This window comes from Megascapheus bottae, chromosome 1, assembly GCF_031878675.1.
Source record: "Megascapheus bottae isolate mThoBot1 chromosome 1, mThoBot2.hap1, whole genome shotgun sequence".
Classification (NCBI taxonomy): Eukaryota; Metazoa; Chordata; class Mammalia; order Rodentia; family Geomyidae; genus Megascapheus; species Megascapheus bottae.
The window spans coordinates 8,017,152-8,039,557 of record NC_143509.1 but is presented as its reverse complement, the minus strand read 5'-3'; the positions used below and the strand labels follow the sequence as shown (position 1 = coordinate 8,039,557).

The following is a 22,406-nucleotide window of genomic DNA, read 5'->3' as shown; positions in this document are numbered from 1 at the left end:
AGAGTCTCACAGACATTCCCACTCTGGCTGGCTTTGAACCACAATTCTCACATCTCAGCCTCCTGAATAACTAGATTAGAGGTGTGAGCCACCAGTGCCTGAATCACAGTATCATTCTTAAATTTTTGTTTTATCCTATGAAAGTATTTACACACAGGTTTTATATTTCTATACAGTTATATAACCAGTTTAAATGAAATTCACACCCAGCATTACTCTTTCTTTCCCTCCTCCCTTATCCTTCCTTCTAGAATCTTCATGGTTTCAATTGTGTTATTTTCATAGCTACAATCTGTTTCAATACTATTCAGATGTGCATGTATATAGCATCTGCATGTGCCATAGTAGACAAATCTTGATACTTGTCTTTCTTCTTTTTATCTGTGTCTTTCTACCAGACTTTGTTAACTTTCTTAGTAGCATCAATGAGTCATGTATATACAAGGCTGTTTCATTTTTACACACTTATTGGTGAACACAATGCATCTTGATATCTGTCCTTGTTTCACTGAACAAGATAGTCTTTAGTTCTATTCACAAAATAATGATATCCTTCTTATAGCATTGTGTATATGTACCACAATTTTTATATCCATTGAACAGCATTGTGTATATCCATTTTTATATCCATTTTTATATCCATTGAACAGCATTGTGTATATGTACCACAATTTTTATATCCTGAACAGATTCACAGCTTAACTATTGTGAACAGGGCCCTGATAAACTTGGGTGTGCCTGCGTCTATATGCCAAGTTACATTCCTTTGCATGTATTCTCAGGAGTGGTAGATAAGATTGTGATCTGAGGTTTGTGTTTGCTTTTCCTGCAGTACTAGAGATTGGACTCCAAGCCTGGTACTTATTTAGCAAGTGATCTGCCATGAAAAACCATGTGTCTGTCCTGTGGCTTTTAGCAGGTAGGGTCTCATGTTTTTGCCTGGGGTATACATTTTTCCCTCTGGGTATGGTTTACTTTGCTTTTACTGCAGAGGTAATGTACAGGGGAGTTATATATGTTATGCATTGAGTACATTTCTTTATGAACAGTGTCATCTCTTCCCTCATTTTCTCCTGTTTTTGTCCCTTTTGACCACAAGTTTTATAGTTCATTTCCAACATTGTGTCTAGCAAGTATCAATACTGAATTAGTTCACTCTTTGTCCCATCATCTCTGTGCTTCCCCTTTCCCTCCCCAAAGCAGATAAACTTATAATCAAGATAAAAGTATAGAAATCAAAAAGTGAGAAAAGAGGAAAAACAGGAGGAGGGAAAAAGCCCACAAAAAGTAAAAAATTTAAAAAAACTTCATTTTGGCTAGGAGATTGGCATAGTGATAGAATGCTTGCCTAGCATGAACAAAGACCCAGGTTCAATTCTTCAGTACCAGATACACAGAAAAAAAGCCAAAATTGTGCCAAGGCTCAAGTGTCAGAGTGCTAGCTTTGAGAAAGCACAAGGACAGTGCTCAGGTTCTGAGTCTGAGACCCAGGACTGGCAAAAAAATTTTCATTTCTATTTCTTGGAGTTCATTTTGATAAACATGAAATGATATTATTATATGTGCCTAAATATTGAGCCCTTGTGATTCTCTCCTAAGAATATCCTCATTTGTTCCCACTGTGTGGATGTTTAGAGTCCTATTTAATTAATCATGTGCAAGTATCATTTTTTGTTTTTTCCTATCCATTGGGTTTACTTCTAAATTTACAGGCATATTCTGATATTACAAATGAGGGAAAACACCAGTCATGGTGGCTCATGCCTGTAATCCTAGCTATTCAGGAGACTGAGATCTGAAGATTAAGGTGCAAAGCCAGCCTGAGCACAAAAGGACCAGAGACTATTATCTCCAATTAACCACTAGAAAATGGGAAGTGTGGCTTGGCTCAAGTGTAGGGTGGTAGCCTTGAGTTGAAGAGCTCAGTGAAAATGCCAAGGCTCAGGGATAGAGTAATGGCCTTGAGTTGAAGAGCTCAGGGACAGCACCTAGGCTGAGTTCAAGCCCCATGACCCACAAAAAAAAGAAAAAGAAACCATGAAGCCTATGCTTCTTTGGGTCTGGCTTACTTTGTTTAATATAATTTTCCCTAGTCTTTCCATTTCCTTACAAATGGGGCAATGTCATCCTTTCTAATTGAAGCATAGAATTCCATTGTGTATATACACATATACCATATTTTCTTGATCCATTCATCCACTGAGGGGCATCTGGATTGATTCTATATCTTGGCTATTGTAAACCTTAACATGGTTGTGCCGGTGGCTTTAGTACAGCCTGGTTATAGTCATTTGGGTAAAATATCCAGGAATGAGATTGCTGGGTCATAAGGAAGTTCTATGTTTATTCTTTTGAGGAATCTCCATATTGCTTTCACAAGTGGCTGAATAAGATTACATTCCCACAGTGTAGTAATGTTTCCCTTTTGGCCACATCCCCACCAATATCTGTTATAATTTGTTTTCTTGATAATGGCCATTCTAACTGGAGTGAGATAAAATCTCAATGTGGTTTTTATTGACAAATGTTTTATGGCCAAAAATGGAGAACATTTATTTGTGTATCTATTGCCTCTTCTTATTTCTTCATCAGAGAAGTCTCTCCTTAAATGTTTAGCCCACTTATTAACCAGGTGCTTGTTGTTGTTCTTTGAAGGACTTCTTTTCATTTTTTGGCCAGTCCTGGGACTAGAACTCAGGACTTGGCTCAGGAGTGAGCTTCTTTCTTTTGCTCAAGGCTAGCATTCCACCACTTGAACCACAGCACCACTTCTTGGCTTTTTCTGTGTATGAGGTACTAAGGAATTGAACCCAAGCTTGGTGCATGCTAGGCAAGCACTCTACCACTAGGCCATGCTCCTGGCCCTTTCAAAAATTTCTTTGGGGTTGGATTAATTTTTTAGCTCTAAGTATATTTTAGATATGAGATTCTTGTCTAATGTATAGCTAGTAAAATCTTTTCCCATTCTCTTGGCTTTCTAGTTATCTTGCTATCACCCAATCAAGAAGATACAACTTTATCATTAATGTTCAAGAGGTAAACTTTTTTCCTATGTGGGGCTTGATCTCTTTCTATCTTTTTGTTAACACACACTTTGGAAATCATTATGATGATCCTTATATGTGTGAAAAGGATTGTGTATATAATTAATCGCAATAAAGAAAAAAGCATCCATCTCTTTTCATGAACCATTTTTAGTCTGGTAAAGTACACAGAGAAAAAGAACTAACATTCTGACCCATTTAAATTTTTATTAGAGGGTGTGGGGGTGAGGGTAATGGGTACCAAGACAAGTGAAATCATATCAATGCATGTGAATTAATGCACCTTCTATCTGGCAAATATCATGTAACCCTTTTACTAATTACAATAAAAAATAAAAAAAGAAATTTTTATTACATATTAGTTATTATTATAATATGGTATGGTATTTTATTACAACATGGTATGTTTATTACACTTCATCTCAGGAAATTTTCTATCTGAAATTTCTACACCTTTCATACCTTTCATAATGTGTATAAAGGAATGTACATTAAAATAGAACATTTATACATACCAAATAAATGCATCATTGAACGATGTCATTAAGGAGTGAACATGATCAGCAATTATAACCAAAACATGATTTTTTTGAAATTATATGTGTACATATTCATCTTTTCTTTTCCAAAACAGGATTTTTACTGTCTGGCTGAATTTAGAGGTCTGCATGCACAGATAGATTCACTTTTCAAAAAAAACACTGCAGGTGATGCTTTACACCTGTATTCTTTCTCACCCAAGAGGCTGAGATCTGAGGATCCCAGCTGAAATCCAGCATCAATAGGGAAATCTGTGAGACTCTTATCACCAATTAATCACCAAAGTTTAGAAAGTGGAGGAACGGTTCAAGTGGTAGAGGGACAACCACGAGCATAAAAGCTCAGGAACAGTGCTTAGGTGCTGAGAACAAGTCCCAGGAACAACACACACACACACACACACACACACACACACACACACACACACACACACGCAGGCACACACACACACACACACACACACACACAAATGAACAGCAAGAAAACCAACAACATAACCAAATGTAACCTATCTTGTCACCAGCTTGCTGCCTTGTAGAGTCTCCTCAGGGCTCTTTTAATGTCCCTGTTCCTCAAGCTGTAGATGAAGGGGTTCAGAAGAGGAGTGACCACTGTGTACATTGCTGAGGGCACTGCAATATTCCTGGGAGAATGTGACACAGCAGATCCAATGTAGACTCCAATTCCTGTCCCAAAGAATAAGCAGACCACAGACAGGTGAGAGCCACAGGTGGAGAAGGCTTTGTACTTCCCTCCTGATGTTGGAATTCTCAGTAGTGAGGTAGTAATTTTATAATAAGAGAAAAGAGTCCCTAAGGTGGGAAAGAAACCAAATAATGTACCTATAAAATATTTAATGATGTTATCTGTGAAGCTGTGAACACAGGCAAGATCCAGGACTTGAGAAGGGTCACAGAAGAAATTCAGGATTTCCACCTCTCTGAAAGTGGTGATCTGTAATGCCATCAACACATGAAGTTGAGATTCCAAGATGCTGGCTACAAATGATATCAGAACCAAGGAGACACAGAGACGAGGGTTCATGATGAGAGGGTACTTCAGGGGGTGACAGATGGCCACAAAGCGGTCATAGGCCATCAAAGTAAGAAGCAAAACTTCCATACTGCCAAAAATGAGAAAAACAGATATCTGGGTGAGGCAGCCCACATAGGAGATGGTTCTGCTGAGACTCTGAATGTCCACCAACATCTTGGGGACCGTAGTAGAGGTGAAGCCAATGTCAACACAAGACAAGATGGAGAGGAACAAGTACATGGGGTGTGGAGGTGGGGGTCAGAGGTGACTGCCAGGATGATGAGCAGATTTCCAAGCACAGTGATCAGGTACATGGATAGGAAGAGCCCAAAGAGCATAGGTTGTAGCTCAAGGTCATCTGAGAGTCCCAGGAGATAAAATTCTGAGATGTGTGTTAGATTACGCAGCCCTATATTTATTGGACACCTTTGATGCAAAAAAGAGAGCAATAACTACTGAAGAACTCAGAATTCAGCAATAATTTTGAATTCAAGTGTTTTAGTTGAGGACTCTTTTGAGTCCATCAATAATAGTTTCCGTTGTCATCTACCCAGTCATCCTGGATTTCTTCTTTCTCATATACCCCTTTTATAAATGCATTTTAGATACTCAACTACGTTAGAACATTACAGGAAGTGCTTTCTTATCACAGAAAATATAGCATATTCTTGTAAGATTATTACAAGATATTCCACAGTGGTCTTCTTTCTTTGTGAGATTCATTCTCATACATTCTATAAAGAAACATTCTTGCTGGACATGGTGGCTCACACCTGTAATCCTAGCTACTCAGGGGGCTGAGATCTTAGAATCAGCCCGGGTGCTAAAGTCCATGAGACTCTTATCTCCAATTAACCACCAGAAAACCAGAAATGGCACTGTGGCTCAGGGGTAGGGCTGTAGCCTTAAGCTGAAGAGCTCAGAGACAGTGCCCAGGCCCAGAGTTCACGTCTCCCAACCAACAAAAAGAAAGAAAGAAACATTCCTACAAACTTTATTTTATCATAAACAAATACTAAAGTCATGAATAGTGAAATTTCTAGAGATATGCTACTTAAAACACTTCATAAAATATACACAACTGAATTATCAAACATTAATTTCATACAAACAAATCAGGTCTAGAAAATATTGTACAGCACCTGTTCTCCCAGGAAATTTCTTCCTCATTCTTTCATTTATTAATTTCCATCTTGATATTCTGTGTGTGTGAGTGTGTGTGTGTGTGTGTGTGTGTGTGTGTAAAAGAGAGAGATAGAGAGAGATAGAGAGAGAGAGAGAGAGAGAGAGAGAAACAGAGAGACAGAGACAGAGACAGTGAGTCCTAGAATTTGAATCTTTCCTTCCTGCCCAAAGTAGTGCTCTTCCACTTTAGCCAAAACTATACCTTTTTTGGGAGTTCAATATCTGTTGTTTAATTGAGAAATGAAAACAATGTTTTTCCATAAACATTCAGGTCTTCATTTCTTTGTAGACAGATATAATAGACATTGCTTTAGATTGGCTCTAAAGAGAGCCAATCTGATGCACAGCTCCACTTTTGACTTTCAAGTGACTAAATGGAGATAAGAGCCTCTGGGGTTCTGCTACCTGGGCTGGCTTTGCACTTGAATCCTCAGAACCTCTCTCAGCCTCTTTATTAGCTAGGATTGCAGGGGTAAGCCACCAGTTCTGGGAATAAAGTATGCATTTTTAACTCTTTGCATTTTTCTGAACATGACTAAATCAATACCTGATGTTATATCTACTTTTCCCTGAACCAATTTCAGGAATTTAGGAGTATGTTGATATGAGCAATGGTGGTTGACATTTAGTCCTTCCTGTTCTGCCATCGATCGAACCTTGCACTTCCTGTACTGATTTCAAGCCATGACTCCTGCTTTTCTGTTTTGTGACCAATTAGGAATCTCCCAAAGAAGAAATCAGCAACCTCTTCTTGGATGTCAGAGAGAAGTGAGACAGATGCTCTGGTTTCCACTGTGTACCTATCAAAGTCTTTAACAAATCCCACTTTCCAAAATTTGATATTCTGTGTCAATAGACAAACAGAACTATGGCTTCACAGTTTTCTTTTTTTAACCTTACCATCTACCACAGCTTCTATAAGAGTAGTGTGTTCAAGCTGGGCACAGTGGCTCCCACCTGTGATCCTAGCTACTCAGAGGGTTGAGATCTGAGGATCACGGTTCAAAGGCAGCCTAGGCTTGAAAGTCCCTGAGACTCTTATCTCCAGTTAGCCACTAACAAAAACAGAAGTGACACTGTGTCTTTAGGGCAGTAGCCTTGAGCTGAAGAGCTCAGGGACAGAACCCAGGCCCAGAGTTCAAGCCTCATGACCGACAAAAAGAAAAAAGAAAGAATACTGTGTTCAATCATACTCTATTAGGAAACATTTTCAACTACAGGAAAAACAAAACACAGTAGAAAGCTTTGAAGTCAGATTTCTGTAACCTTCAGCAGAACAAAAGTCCTAAGAAAGTTCTCATTACTGCTATTCCTCATCCTCCTCCAGTTGCATATTGCAACTGCTGGCTTGTCCTTGTTATGTAGCAATAGCTGTTCTACTCTCTAGTTAAGGACAGAAGACATAGAACTGTGTTTTTCTATATTAATGAAACCTGTGGATCACCAGGAAAGTTATACAAAGCATGCTTGCATATTTACTGTGATATCACTCTCTACTTACTGGGTTGAACTGCTTCTCTGTTGGGTCATGGTCATGAAGTACAGATCAGAAGATCCCTGGGTGCCTGAAGTATAATAAAATCTCAGCCCCACTCCTCACAATCAATCTTATGTACGTTGACACAGGAGAAATTTCAGCTGTAGAATAATATAACATTGGAGATATTTATGGAGATGTCAGAGGACAGGCTGATAATCAGCTTTCCTTTGATCTTAGATGCTTAATTCCCAGAGCTCACAATTAAACAGATTGTTTCTAGGCATACAAATCTCTATGGACTCACTAAAGTGGAAAGAATGTCCAAAAGAATAGATTTGAGGCTCTTCCTCTGATAAGAAAAGCTTGTGTGTTCTATACATAGATGAGAGGATGAAAAGTATGGTTCAGAATGGAAGATGCAGGAATGCAGTGGTGTATTGTAAGGCCTTAGAACAGCTCCCAGACATTTTAACCAAAGACATACATAGAGGTAGGAAGATGGCGCCAAGGCAATAGGGACACTGACTAGCTCTCTGTCACAAAAAGAGAGAACCAGGGAGTCCCACGAGCCAATTATCTTAGGAAATCCACAACAACAAACTCAAAAAGCAATGGAGAAGGACTCAAACCGGAAAAGAAATCCAGGTAAAGCTTGCATCCAACTTTCTGAAAGAATCTGGGTCGTGAGAAACCCTCCCCACTGGCTCCAAGTCGAGAAAAGCTGCAGCGGAGGGCTCTAGGCTGGGCAGCCCGACTGCTGGAGAAACCACCACAGGTCCAGACCAGACAGCCATGGAAGCAGCGGAACCCAGACGGAGAACCAGAACAGCAAGCAGCGGAACCCAGACAGGGAACACAGGTGGCTGAGGAGACCCAAGGGGAGTGAAAGACTCCCCACCACTGTGGAGCACCCACAGATGAAACGCAGAGGCGTGAGCAATACAGCGGGTTCCCAAACACATTGGGAAAGCAGAGCGGGTGCCAAGCAATAGAACTTAACTCAGACTCCTCCACCCCGCCCGAGAAAGACTGGCAGGAGGAGGGGGGCAAGGAATTTTGAATCCTGTCCCTTCCCTCAACAGCCCCCTCCCTCATGCCATTGACTGGAAATTTACAGGCGGACTACATAAGACCCAGCACCACACCAAGGGAAGGGGAGCTGTCCCAACTCCCACGCACCCAACGGGCTCAACTCCCAGCCATCTGACTGAAGACTGACAGGCGGGCGGAACCTAAGTCCCACAGCCCACCAGGCTGTCCCAGCTCCCACCCAACAACCAGGCCCCTCTTAGGTCAGTTATCCTTACGCTATACCTTTTCTACATTGCTATAATATTCTTACACTACTACGTTAATCCTCTTGTACTTCCCTGACATCTCTCATTCTATTTTTCTATCTCTGATCCTCTGTTCGTCTTTCAACCCTTATCATGCATGGATCTACACTTGATGGCTGTGAAGCAATACTGTATATCTAGGTGTTTAATTACTCTCTAGGCTCAGAGGGACTTAAAGACAGTAGAGATTGGATTGAGAGGCTTATTGTTTTGGGTATAAGTCACTTATCACTGGTTTTATTAGACTGGTCTGTAAGTGCACAAAAAAAGGGTGATAACACCTATCAAAAATTGTGATCATCTAGTGTCTGCCAGCTACAGAGGTCTAGGTTGGTTATATCTGAGAACTATAATCGTGTTTAGTATTAATCTTGCTCCCATTTTCAAATGGGCAAAACAAGAAACTCAAGAAAAATGTCAAATCAAGAAACAACATCCCCCACCCAATCTAAACAGACAATGGGGATCAACTCCCAGGCCTCTGACTGGAGACTGACAGGCGGGCAGAACTTAAGACTCAGCACCTCACCAGGGGAGGAGTAGCTGTCCCAGCTCCCACCTGCCCACCAGGCTTCTCTCCCAGGCTACTGGATCTGGAGAGTAGAGGACGCTGGGACCCTGCCTTACAACAGCGGGTAGCATGTGAGGGAAAAGAGGAGCCAGCATCTGTCCCGCCTCAATACTTGAGCGGGGCATCCTCTAGCTGGGAATCTTGAGCAAGACAGCACCGAGGGGGCCCCCCACAGTCACAGACTCTCTGACAAAGCAGTGGAAACACAGCAGGGATCTGAAGGGCCAACAAGCAGCCAAGCTCCCTTTCTGATAATCAGAAAGGCGAGGCTCCACCCTTGGAGCCCACATCCTCAGCTGGGCCCCTCCCCTGGGAACAGAGCAATCTCCTGCTGGTCCTGCTGAGAGCCCCGGGAAACTTTCAAACCCCAGACCCTTGGCTGGGGGCCGCCCCTGGAAGCAGCACAGGAAAACGTCTGCCCAGCTCGCTCAGAATGAAGCTCGAAGATCCATCCCATGGTCCACTGTGAGGCCACGGGTTGGGCTAACAACTAGTCATGCAGCGACACATAAGTTTTATTCTAATACTTTCCAAACTTTGTACTCAAATACGCTACCTATTTACCAACTTACGGCAGTTATCCTTATGCTATACCTTTTCTACATTACTATAATATTCTTACACTACTATGTTAATCCTCTTGTACCTCCACTGACCTCTCTCAGTCAATTTTTCCATCTCTGGTCCTCTGTTCATCTTTCAACCCTTATAATGCATGGACCTACACTTGATGGCTGTTGAGCAATACTGTATATATAGGTATTCAATTATACTCTAGGCTCACAGGGACTTAAAGACAATAGAGATTGGATTGAGAGGCTTATTGTTTTGAGTATAAGTCGCTTAACAGTGGTTGTATTAGACTGGTCTGTAAGTGCACAAAAAGAAAGGTTGATAACACCAATCAAATATTGTGAACACCTACTGTCTGCCAGCTACAGAGGTCTAGGTTGGTTATATCTGAAAAACTATAATTGTGTTTAGTATTAATCTTGCTCCCATTTTCAAATGGGCAGAACAAGAAACTCAAGAAAAATGTCAAATCAAGAAACAACATGCCATACCCAATCTAAACAGACAATGGAACAGTCACTGACAAACCTAGAGGAGAGTCTTCCAAGTGCTATACAAATGCAATTGATAAACATCATTAATGAAAAATGTGAAAATGTAAAGAAAGAGATAAGGGAGGAAGCCATAGCTAAACAAGAGGAAACCATAAACAAGGTGGTAAGTGAAAAAGAACAAGCCATAAAGGAGGCCATAATAAAGGTTTTTCAAAGAAAGATGGACAAATTCATAGAACCCGCAAACAAAAAGTGACCGAACTCCAGCAAATGTCCAAAGAAAATAAAGCTATTCAGCTAACCACTCAAATGGAAATCAAGGAGCTAAAGAAATCCATACATGATCTAAAAGAAGAGATGCAAGGAATCAAAAATGAGCAATTAGAAGCAAGGGAGATGTAAAATAAAGGAGATAGCTTTGGTAGCAGGTTTGACAATGCAGAGGAGAGAATTTCTGGGGCTGAAGATAATTTAGTTATTATAGAGAAAGAACAGAAAATGAGTCAATCCAAATCTAGGAAATATGAGAGAGTGCTTCAGGAGGTCCAAGAAACAATTAGGAAGCCTTATTTAAGGCAAATTGGTATTGAGGAGGGTCTGGAGAAAGAGGTCAATGGTACTGGAAATATACTTCAGGGAATCATCTCAGAGAATTTCCCAAATACCCAGAAGGGCAGGCCCATCCAGATACATAAGCTTTTAGAACCCCAAACAGACCTGACCAGAAAAGAACATCCCACCACCACAGTGTAATCTGAACTGGATCAATAGAAACCAAAGTAAGGATCCTAAAGGGAGAAAGGGAAAAGGGATCAGTAACCTATAAAGAAAACCAATAAGAATAACCCCAGATTTCTAAGCAGAGACCATGCAAGTACGAAGTTACTGGAAGCAAATATATCATGCCCTTAAGTCAAATAACCACCAACCAAGAATACTGTACCAGCTAAGCTCTCATTCATAACTGAGGGAACAATAAAAACATTCCATTCCAGGGAAAAGCTGCAAAAATATGTCGCAACAAAACCAACACTACAGAGAATTCTCAAAGATGTTATATACATAGAAAACCAAAATAAATGCACGGTAGGGAAACAAATCGCACCTAAACAGCATACCATCTAAGGACCACAAGAACTGTAAAGACACGGGGCCTAACAAAAGCTATATAAGGAATGATTGTTGTCCTTAATGTACTATGTTGTCTCTCATCTCCTTTGCTGTCCCTTGGTTATCTCATATGGGTATAGTATCTCACTTCGTTATCTGATATATTGAATTTATTTGTATTTGGATATTTGAAATTTGATAGGGAATGGGGGGAAAACCAAGATGGGTGGGGGCTGTGGGGGGGGGAGGGAAATGGGTACCAAGACATGTGAAAGGGTATCAATGTATGTGAATTAATGCACCTTCTACCTGGCAAATATCATGTAACCCTTTTACTAATTACAATAAAAAATAATAATTCAAAAAAAAAACATTGCATTCCAGGGAAAAGCTGCAACAATATGTCGCAACAAAACCAACACTACAGAGAATTCTCAAAGATGTTCTATACATAGAAAACCAAAATAAATGCAATATAGGGAAAGAAATGGCACCTAAACAGCATACCATCTAAGGACCACAAGAACTGTCAAGACACAGGCCCTAATAAAATCTTTTAAAAATGGTAGGAACTAACAAATATCTCTCAATCCTAATTCTCAATATCAATGGACTTACCTCTCCAATTAAACAGCATGGACTGTCTAGTTGGATCAAAAAGCAAGAGCCATCGTTCTGCTGTCTTAGGAACACATCTTACCCAAAAAACAAACATCTTTTGAAAATGAAAGGTTTGAATAAACTCTATCAAGCTAACGGCCCCCATAAACAGGCTGGAGTTGCCATCCTCATATCAGATAAAATAGACTTCAAACTAAAATTAGTAAGAAAAGACAAGGAAGGTAATTACATACTACTAAAGGGATCTTTTCTCCAGGAAGACATAACGATCCTAAATATTTACACACCCAATCCCGGAGCTCCAAACTTCATCAAACAAACTTTACTTACACTGAAACCATACATAGATCGAATCACAGTGATTGTTGGTGACTTTAACACACCACTCTCACCCAGGCACAGATCAACAAGGCAAAAACTCAACAGGGAAACCTTAGAACTGAACAACTATATAGACCAACTAGATCTAACAGGCATCTGCACAATATTCCACCCAGCAACAACACAATGTACGTTTTTCTCAGCAGCAAATGGAACATTTTCCAAAATAGATCACATCTTAGGCCATAAAACAAACCTGGACAGATTCAGAAACACTGAAATTATTCCATGCACGCTCTCAGACCACAAAGGCATCAAACTGGAACTGAACACACATCTCCACCAACGAAAACCCTGTAACTCATGGAGACTGAACAACACATTGTTGAATCACCAATGGGTCATCGAAGAGATCAGAATAGAAATCCAACAGTTTATGAAATTTAACAATAAGAAGCACAAAAAATACCAACTCCTTTGAGACACAGCAAAGGCAGTATTCAAAGGAAAATTTAATCCTCTGAGTGCCTACAAAAACAAGTTGGAAAAATCACAAACCAACAAGTTAATGTTTCACTTAAAGCTCCTGGAAAAAGAGCAACAAACCAACCCTACTCCCAGTAGAAAGAAACAAATTATTAAAATCAAAGCACAATTAAATGATTTGGAATCCAAAAAACTATAGAAAGAATCAACAAAAAAAAGGAGTTGGTTCTCTGAAAGAATTAACAAAATTGACAAACCCTTAGCAAATCTTTCCAAAAAAAGAAGAGAGCATATCGAAATAAACAAAATCGCAGACGAAAATGGTAATATCACGACAGAAATTACCAAGATCCAGAATATCATGAAGGAATACTTCTCAAACATTTATGCCAACAAATTTGAGAATCTAGAAGAAATGGATGAATTCCTAGCCAATATTAACATACCCACCCTGAACCAGGAAGAAATAACCCAACTCAACAGGCCTATTTCAAACTCTGAAATAGAAAAGTCTAAGAAAAGCCCAGGGCCAGATGGATTCACAGCTAAATTCTATAAGGTCTTCAAAGCACAGCTCACACCAATACTCCTCAAGCTCTTCAACAAAATCGAAAATGAAGGTTCTTTACCAAACTCATTCTATGAAGCCAGTATAACCCTCATCCCCAAACCAGACAGAGATTCATCAAAGAAAGAGAACTATAGACCTATTTCTTTGATGAACATCAATGCAAAACTTCTCAACAAAATACTGGCCAACCCTCTACAACAACTAATCAAAAAATTATACACTATGATCAACTGGATTCATCACGGGGACACAAAGCTTGTTCAACATACGGAAATCAATTAATATAATTCAACACATCAACAGGAGCAAGGACAAAAATCACATGATTGTCTCAATAGATGCGCAAAAGGCATTTGACAAGATCCATCACCCCTTTATGTTAAAAGCTCTGGAGAAACTAGGAATCCATGGAACATTCCTCAATATAATAAAGGCTGTGTATGACAAACCCACTGCCAGTATTACACATAATGGTGAAAATCTAAAGCCATTCCCTCTGAAATCAGGAACGAGACAAGGATGCCCACTCTCTCCACTACTCTTTACCATAGTAGTAGAATTCCTGCCCAGTGCAATAAAGCAAGAAGCAAGCATAAAGTGGATACAAGTAGGGAAAGAGGAGGTCAAACTATCTCTCTTTGCAGATGACATGATTCTGTATTTAAAGAATCCTATAGACTCTATTTCCAAGATCCTTGAGCTGATTCAAAACTTTGGAAGGGTAGCAGGCTATAAAATTAACCATCAAAAATCAACTGCCTTCCTTTATGCCAACAATGAGACGAATGATGCAATAATCAGGAAAGAAACTCCTTTCACAATAGCCTCAAAGAAAAGAAAGTACCTAGGAATTAGCTTAACTAAGAATGTAAAGGACCTTTTTCATGAAAATTTTAAAACCCTAAAAAAGGAAATTAAAGCAGAACTAAGGAAATGGAAAAACCTCCCATGCTCCTGGATTAGAAGAATCAATATTGTGAAAATGACAATCTTGCCAAGGGCTATCTCCAACTTCAATGCAATACCCATCAATATCCCAATGTCATTCTTTAAAGAAATAGAAGAGGCAATTCAAAATTTCATATGGAATAATAAAAGAACCCTGTATAGCAAAAAAAACACTTCTTAGCAGAAAGAACAGCACTGGAGGAATTTCAATTCCAAACTTTAGACTCTATTACAGGGCTATAATTATCAAAACAGCTTGGTACTAGCACAAGAACAGGCCTGAAGACCAATGGAATAGAACTGAGGACCCAGATATTAAACCACAGACCATTAGCCACCTAATCTTTGACAAGAGAGCCAAAAAAATAGAATGGAAGAAAGACAGCCTCTTCAACAAGTTGTGCTGGCAGAGCTGGTTGAGCACCTTCTTTGTCACCGTGCAGTAGAATTAAATCCAAATGGATCAAAGACCTGGAGGTAAAAGCTGACACAGTGATAACTTTACAGGAAGGAGTAGGAGATACACTAGGCCTCCTTGGCACAGGTCGAAACTTTCTTAACAAAGACCAAGAATCACAACAAATCAGAGAAAGGCTGGATAAGGGGGACGGCATTAAACTGCGGAGCTTTTGTACAACAAAGGCCATAGCTAGTAAATTAAGTAGGAAGCCTACACAGTGGGAGAAGATCTTCACCAACCAAACAACGGACAAAGGCCTCATACCTAACGTATATCAACAACTCAAATAATTGAATCACTCCAAAACTAATCTCCAAAGTAACAACCATCCCATTAATAAATGGGCCAAAGACTTAAGGAGAGTCTTCTCTGAAGAAGAAAAAAAAATGGCCTATAGACACATGAAGAAATGCTCAACATTTCTGGTCAGAAAGGAATGCAAATCAAAACAACTCTAAGATTCCACCTCACTCCAGTTAGAATGGCCAGGATCAGGAAAACGAATAATAACAGATGCTGGAGGGGATGTGGCTAGGAGGGATCACTACTACACTGTTGGTGGGAGTGCAAACTCGTTCAACCACTGTGGAAATCATTGTGGCAGTGGCTAAAAAGGCTAAAAATAGAACTCCCTTATGACCCAGCAATTCCACTACTTGGCATTTACCAAACCATCCAGAATCTAGGGCATACTAAATCCACTACCACAACAATGTTCATTGCAGCATTATTCACCATAGCAAAGATATGGAACCAACCTAGATGTCCCTCAGTTGATGAGTGGATCAACAAGTTGTGGTATTTGTACACAATGGAATTCTATGCTGCTGTCAGAAAAAGGGACATTGTCCCATTTGTTAGGAAATGGAAAGACTTAGAAAAAATCATATCAAGTGAAGTAAGCCAGACTCAAAGGAACTTTGGCTCAATGGTTTCCCTCATTTGTCATAATCAGTAGAAACCTTGGGCTCTACTAACAGAGATCTGCAATAGAGGAATATCTTGATACATAAGGCAATAAAGTATGAAGCTAATTATAAGGACATCCAGGATATTGAAACAAAAGCCATATAAGGTATGATTGTTTTCCCTAATGTACTATGTTGTCTCTCATCTCCTTTGCTGTCCCTTGGGTATCTCATATTGTTACAGTATCTCACTTTGTTACCTGATATATTGAATTTATTTGTATTTGGTTATTTGAAATTTGATAGGGTAGGGGGGAAAACCAAGACGTGTGGGGGGTTGGGAGGAGGGTAATGGGTACCAAGACATGTGAAAGGGTATCAATGTATGTGAATTAATGCACCTTCTATTTGGCAAATATCATATAACCTTTTACTAATTACAATAAAAAATCTGAGCCCTGAAGCCAGGCTCTGGTGTCCCACTTTGTAATCCTAGCTACTCAGGAGCTGAGATCTGAAGATCATGGTTCAAAGCCACCCTTGGCATGAAGTCTGTGAGATGCTTATCTCCAATTAGACATCAGAAAACCAGAATTGGCACTGTGGTTCAAGGAGTAGTGCAGTAGCCTTCAACTGAAGGCTCAGGAACAGCCCTCAGACTCTGAGTTCAAAGAGAACAATCCAATCTGATCTCAGAGATAATCACATGGCATTCTGTCAACCATGGCTCATTGTTGTGTGGTGTTCCTGTCACAGACAGCAGCAGCAGCCTCCACCACCTCCTCCATCTCGTCGTCGTCATCATCATTATCATCATCATCATCACTATCATTATCATCATCATCATTATCATTATCATCCACATCCTCTCAGTAAAGCTGTCCTCATGGTCCACAAAACACACCTCCAAATCCCTTCTCCATCCACCCTCAGAACTCACTCGCTGAAGCTGCCTTTCTCTTCAACCATGACCAAGTGGACAGGTCTGAGGACCACAGACTTGCCGTGTAGCACCAATTCAGCCTCTGTCCTCAGAGTGGATATGAAGACACCATGGAAGCAGAGCTGGGGGATGTTGACAAGGAGGAGGCGGGTCCTGCAGGCAGTAGAGTGAAGGGCAGGGAGCACAGGCTCCCCCTCCAATTCTAGGTGGCCTTGGAGGACTGAGGCCCACAGCTCCCAACTAGCCAAGTTGAACAAATCAATGACCAAGTCTCTGTGCACATTTCAAACAGAGAGCTGATAGGACCTAAAGGAAATCCATGCTGGTTCAAGACTCTCTGCCTATGCAGATGATTAATATACTAAAACTTCTATCACTTATGCTTATCTGATAGAGAGAGGGCATGGACTTTTCACAGTCCTTATAATTGATCTCCAAACTGGGGTGACTTTTAATGAATTTTCATTGTTCTCTATCCATACCATATATCTTCAGAATTATTATGATTCCAACTTCAAAGTTTACATCTTTTCTAATTTTATTTTGTTTTATTATTCATATAAACATTTAATCAAACATTTTCTTTTCTTCCCACCCCCAAATGCCTACAGAAAACATTACGGGATATGTAAACACTGAAGCAGTATAAACCCTGAAATTACAAATACAATAAAGACAACGAGTTGAGAAGTTGGGTATTAATTTTCCAGGTCTGTCTATTCCCTTACAAACAGTACAATGTATTTTTTTCTGATGGGTGTATACAATTTCATTGTGTTTATAGACCACATTTTCTTGATTCACTCATCCACCGAGGGGTATCTCGGTTGATTGCATATCTTGGATAAGTAAACAATGCTTCCATGAAAATGGTGGTACTGACAGTTGCAGTGGGGAAATGTTTGTAGTGGATTTTTATCAAATGACCCAGAGTGGGAATGGTGGGTCATAGACAATCTCTGTTCAGTCTTTTAAGGAATCTCCATAGCTTTCCAGAAATTTTACCAAGAACGTAGGAATGTCCCTTTCTGGCCACATCCCCACCAGCATCTGTGATTATCAGTTTTCTTCATAATGGTCATCTAACTGAGGTTTGGTGGAATCTTACAGTTTTTTGATTTGCATTTTTTGTCAGTCCTGGGGCTTGAACTCGGAGCCTGGGCACTGTCCTTAGACACTTTTTAGTACTCTGCCATTTGAGGCACAGTGCCACTTCCAGCTTTTTCTGTGTGTATGGTGCCAAGGAATTGAATCCAGGGCTTTGTGCATGGAAGGTGAGCACTCTGCAATTGGGCTACGCTCACAGCCCCACTTCCTACTTTTTCTGTGCATGTAGCACTGAGCAGTTGAACCCAGGGCTCTACACATGCTGGCTAAGCACTCTAATATCAAATTAACATTTGTCCATTTAATACCATCTTCACCGTTACCATACATCTGCTGTGGTGACGAGTGCAGGAATTCTCTCAGATGTAGGAGATGTTGTGGCAGATCCTAAGCAGATGGCAGGGAAATGAGGTAGAGGCTAAAGCTTTACGCTTCTCACATGAGGAAGGAAAGAAGTTGTTTTCCGATACACAACAAATCTACATAGGGACCTAGAAGTGGACATCCTTATGTGTTGAAGAAAGACAACAAGACTCTGACCTTCAATTAAACACCAAAAAAGTTGAAAGTGTTATTATGTCTGAATGAAAAGAGGGCCAGCCTTGACAAAAAGAGAAAAAAATCAGGAACAGGGTAAGGTCCAGAGTTCAAGACCCAGAAAAGAGGATTGTAGTGCTAAATTTCAGAAATCTAAACAGATTTAGTTTTGAAATCTCACTATTTGAGATCTCATAATCTCGGAGTGTTCTTTCTTTTCCCTTTTTTCAAAATTTTACTATGGTTAAAAGCTGTACCAGAGAGTTCAACTTGTCATGTTTATTTATGAACTCTATGATCAAAGTCATTCATTCCACAGTTCTTCTAGACTCTCTCATGCCCTACCCATCCCCTCAGTTTGTCTGGATCCCTTTCCATATATGTACATGAGCAAATGCAGTCATGATATTCTTTTGAACTCAGGGTCTGGGTGCTGCCCTAGTGCTGGTTTTGAACCATGAGCCTCAGGTCTCAGCCTCCTGAGTAGCTAAGATGACAAGCATAAGCCAGCATCACACAGCTTTATTTCCCTTTAGTGTTTCCTGATGTTTTTAACCATTCTGAGCACATTTTATTTTGTTTATACCAATTTCAATAAATAATGATAATCCCAACTATGTGTCAAATATACCTGTAGCTCCACTATACATTACAACAAATAATAAATAGAAACTTTTAAAAAGTGGACACAAACAAATCATTTTTGTTTGGTAGCACTGGTGTTTGAACTCAGGGCTTTCTGTTTTCTTGGCAAATGACATATAACATGCTTTCTTTGTTTTTAGTAATTTACAGATGGGATCTAGGATTTTTGGGTTTTTTTAAGAATTTATTAATGTTGATTTTTTACAGCATATTTTAAATGACAAGTTTAACAAAAAAGTGTTCAAGTAGGGAATCTCTATTTACAATCACTGGGACTTAGTATGTAGAACTTAATCAAAATTAGGCTAAGGGTTCGCATGTCATAGAAACATACTAATTTAAGAAATAAGACATTATGTCTACAGAGTCATAGATTTTTATGTCTATATAGTTATGTTTATATTTCCATTACCATGTCCATAGCATTGGATATGCAAATATTGTGTCCATACTCTTGTACTCTTTGGATTTAATAGCCACATATTAGGGATACCATGCACCTTTTGTTCCTTATGTCTTGACTTGTCTCACTCAACATGATTCGCTCCAGGTTCATCCATTTCCCTGCGAATACCATTGTTTTATCTTGTCTGTTGGCTATGTAGAATTCCATTATGTATATATACCACATTTTCTGTATCCATTTATCTGCAGTAGGGCATCTGCATTGTTTCCATCACCTGGCTATTGTGAATAGTGCAGAGATGAACGTAGCTGAGCAGGTGTCCTTGTAATATCTTGGGTTATGATGTTTAGGATAGATGCCCAGAAGTGGTATGGCGGGATTGTAGGGAAGTCTATTTTCAGTTCTTTAAGAAACCTCCACACTGATTTCCAGAGTGGCTGAACTAAACTGCATTCCCACCAGCAGTGTAGTAGGGTTCCTTTTTCTCCACAACCCCACCAGCAACTGTAAAAATATGGAATGCTTCACAAATTTGCACGTCATCCTTGCGCAGGGGCCATGCTAATCTTCTCTGTATCATTCCAATTTTAGTATATGTGCTGCTGAAGTGAGCACAATCTAGGACTTTTTAATGCACAGGTCTGCCCAGATGCTTATATCTCAGTGATGAGCCTCTAACTGCTGGCTCTTAAAAGCAAAGTGGATGATTTTTGTTGTTTGCTTGCCTCTTTGCATCTTGGTTTGTACCATTCTTGGGGTTTGAACTCAGGATGTGGACACTTTCCCTGATTTTTTTCCTCAGGACTATTTTTCTCCTTCTTGAGCCATAGCTTGACTTTTTGCTCTGCGTGTGTGTTGTAATTGAATTTAAAACTCATAGGTGATGATGGGAGGGAAGAACTGGGACAGTGGGAAGGTAGGAATTACCTTATCCAGAATGAAATGCACTCTTTGCCTCACTTATGTAATGGTAGCCCATTTATATAACACCTTTAATATAACAAAAGTCATCAGGGGAAAAAATTAAGGCACTAGTTTATAATTTTTAAATTAACTCAAGCTAAAGGACAGGACGGGATAGCTGGCTAGAAAATAACATGTTCTGACTTCAAAGTCTGTCCAATAGTATTGAGGTAAAATGTACATATTACAAAATTTGCCACTCAATCCTTGCAATATTTTTTGTTGGTACTAACATCTGTAAACATCCATCATTCTTTAAAAACTAACAATTTAAACATTACAATTCTCCTTAAGGAATCCATCCTGACATAGCCAGAATGGTTTTCCACTGCTAATGAATTATACTAATTAAACCAGACACATACAATATTCAGACAGGTAGAATTTATAGGACTGTATGCTGAAGATTCTTGCTTCTGTCAAAACCACATAACAAATGAACTTCCTACCTCCTGATGTCAGCTCCTGGTTTGTACAACCTGCTCAGGGCATTTTTGAGGTCCCTGTTCCTCAGACTGTAGATAAAAGGGTTCAGGCGAGGAGTGACCACTGTGCACATTGCTGAGAACACAGCGCTGCCCTTGGGAGAATGTGACACAGCTGACTCAAAGTAGACACCCAATGCTGTCCCAAAGAATAAGCAGGCCACAGACAGGTGAGAGCCACATGTGGAGAAGGCTTTGTACTTCCCGCTTGAAGACGACATTCTCAGTACAGAAGAAATAATCTTGTAGTAAGAGAAAAGGATCCCTAGGAAAGGAAGGAAACCGTATATGGTACCAATAATGTATTTTAAAAAATCATTTGTAAATGTATGCTCACAGGAAAGATTCAGCACTTGAGAAGGGTCACAGAAAAAACTTGGGCTTTCCAATTGCTTGAAATCGGTCATCTGTAACACCATCCACACATGCAGTTGTCCTTCCAAGGTGCTGGCGACAAATGACAGCAGAATCAAGAAGACACAGAGATGAGGGTTCACGATGAGTGGGTAATTCAGGGGGTGACAGATGGCCACAAAGCTGTCATAGGCCATGGCAGTAAGAAGCAAAACATCCATACAACCAAAAATGAGAAAAATAGACATCTGTGTGAGGCAGCCCCCATAGAGATGGCTCTGCTGTGAGTCTGGATGTCCACCAGCATCATGGGAACTGTGGTGGAGGTGAAGCCAATGTCAGCTAAGGACAGGTTGGAGAGGAAGAAGTACATGGGGGTGTGGAGGTGGGGGTCAGAGGTGACAGCCAGGATGATGAGCAGATTTCCGACCACAGTGATCAGGTACATGGACAGGAAGAGCCCAAAGAGCATGGGTTGTAGCTCAGGGTCATCTGAGAGTCCCAGGAGGTAAAATTCTGAGATGTGTGCTAGATTACACATCTCTGCATTAGTTGGAGATCTTCGATATAAAGAGAGAGCAATACTTAATGAAGAAGTCAGAATTCAACAATCATTCTGAACTCAAATATGCACAGTTCATAACAACATTCTGTCCGATACTTTTCAGTTATCACAAACCCAATCATCCTAGATTTTTTTCTTTCTCATTGATTCCCTTTCATGCATTCATTTTAAATACTCAACTGTGTTATGACATTATAGATAGTGTTTTCTTATCAGAGGAAATACAGCTTATTCTTTATTACAGTCGACTTCACAGGTGTGATTTTTTAATTTGTGAAATTCATTTTCATCCAATCTGTAAAGAAGCATGCATACATGCTTCATTTTATGATAGGGAAATAGTGAATAGGGCCATGGTGAAAAATTCAAATTGTCCTACTTATGAAAACTCTGTAAAATATACAGAGCTGCATGATCCAAAGCAATTTCACATCGAGAGTCCAGGACTAGAAAATCCTCTACCATGCCTGCAATACCCCAGGAGATTTCTTCATCCTTGCTTTTTTTCTAAGTTTCATCTTTTTTCCCTCCATCTCCTCTTTTTCTCTCTGTCTTTCTCTGTCTCTCTCTGCCTTTCTCTGTCTCTGTCTCTGTCTGTCTTTCTCTGTCTCTCTCGCTCTGTCTCTGTCTCTCTGTCTCTGTCTCTGTCTCTGTCTCTCTCTCTCTCTCTCTCTCTCTCTCTCTTTCTCTCTCTCTGAATTTGTGTCCGTGTGTGTT

The 22,406-nt window shown here is 40.0% G+C and overlaps 1 non-coding gene and 1 pseudogene across 1 annotated transcript; both read right to left on the bottom strand.

Annotated features, from left to right (window-relative positions):
* Positions 1-4,100: 4,100 nt before the first annotated feature.
* Positions 4,101-22,154, bottom strand: LOC150068267 (olfactory receptor 7E178-like; annotated as a pseudogene).
* Positions 19,831-19,937, bottom strand: LOC150068268 (U6 spliceosomal RNA). Its single transcript, XR_016538627.1, has one exon. It is a non-coding gene; the product is annotated as a U6 spliceosomal RNA (small nuclear RNA).
* Positions 22,155-22,406: the final 252 nt, after the last annotated feature.